The 488-nt window shown below is 38.5% G+C and overlaps 1 protein-coding gene across 4 annotated transcripts in view; it reads left to right on the forward strand.

Annotated features, from left to right (window-relative positions):
• The window catches only part of fbxw7 (F-box and WD repeat domain containing 7), a 110374-nt gene that overhangs the window by 18451 nt on the left and 91435 nt on the right, over positions 1-488 (forward strand). For 2 of the 4 annotated variants that reach the window (XM_032528357.1, XM_032528376.1), the window contains one exon: positions 25-101. The exons of the other annotated variants lie outside the window; for them this stretch is intronic. The gene's annotated coding sequence lies outside the window, so the exon portion shown is untranslated. The remainder of the gene's footprint in view (positions 1-24; positions 102-488) is intronic. 4 annotated transcript variants of the gene reach the window in all.

A 488-nucleotide genomic window follows, 5' to 3' on the forward strand; every position in this document is an offset into this window, starting at 1 on the left:
CCCCCCCCCCCTTTTTGTCCACAGAAACAATCAACCCTTAGAGTTGGACCTGAAGTAGAAAAGATCAATTGTGGCCTAAACAAAGACAGACAGAGAGAACTGTAAGTAAACACCGACTGTGTGAACTTCTCAGGGGTCAGGAAGTTTTTGTGCGTGTGGAACTTGTGCTCAATGCTGTGCTTATCGCATTGGTTTACACACATGAATAGTGAGATTTGTGGTTGTTTTGAATGGGTCAGAGAACATGTGTTCTTTGTAGATGATGCAGACGCCATCTAAATTGCTCCTTGGTGTGTTATAGTGTATATGAACTAAAGCTAGGCAATATATCGATATTCTGTTGATATTGTGATATGAAACTAGATATTGTCTTAGATTTTGGATATTGTAATATGGCATAAGTGGTGTCTCTTCCTGGTTTTAAAGGTTGCATTACAGTAATGTTATGTCATTTTCTGAACTTATCAGACTGTTGTAACTGTTCTATT

The sequence above is a fragment of the Etheostoma spectabile genome, chromosome 2 (assembly GCF_008692095.1).
Source record: "Etheostoma spectabile isolate EspeVRDwgs_2016 chromosome 2, UIUC_Espe_1.0, whole genome shotgun sequence".
Lineage (NCBI taxonomy): Eukaryota > Metazoa > Chordata > Actinopteri > Perciformes > Percidae > Etheostoma > Etheostoma spectabile.